This window comes from Penaeus monodon, chromosome 30 (assembly GCF_015228065.2).
Source record: "Penaeus monodon isolate SGIC_2016 chromosome 30, NSTDA_Pmon_1, whole genome shotgun sequence".
Lineage (NCBI taxonomy): Eukaryota > Metazoa > Arthropoda > Malacostraca > Decapoda > Penaeidae > Penaeus > Penaeus monodon.
In genome coordinates, this window is record NC_051415.1 from 12,992,624 (window position 1) to 12,993,022 (window position 399).

Genomic DNA, 399 nt, shown 5'->3' on the forward strand with positions numbered 1-399 from the left:
AACAAATATAAGACGGTCCCTGAAAAGTGATCTTAAAAAGTAGAAAAGCATGATTTCCGAATAATCATATCCAAATATTGTGATCACAAGCAGTCACACTTTCCTAACTTTTAGCGAGTCTCGAGGACCTTGGAGCTGGAAGAAGGACGACTTGGATTTCCAAAACCAGCAAGCTCTCTCTGCGCTGAAATTCTCGCCCGCTCGCGCCTTGGCAAATTCAGGCTCGGCAAATTAAGGTTCGAGTTCTGAGTATTTAGATTTGCGTTATCATGGTTTACATGAAGTTCAAGATAATTCATAAAATTTCGCAGTAATTGCTTAGAGTAAAGTATAAGGTATGAGGGAATCATGCCATGGCGGCATGGGAGCTGGAACCTGACTCTGGCGAGGTCGGTATAG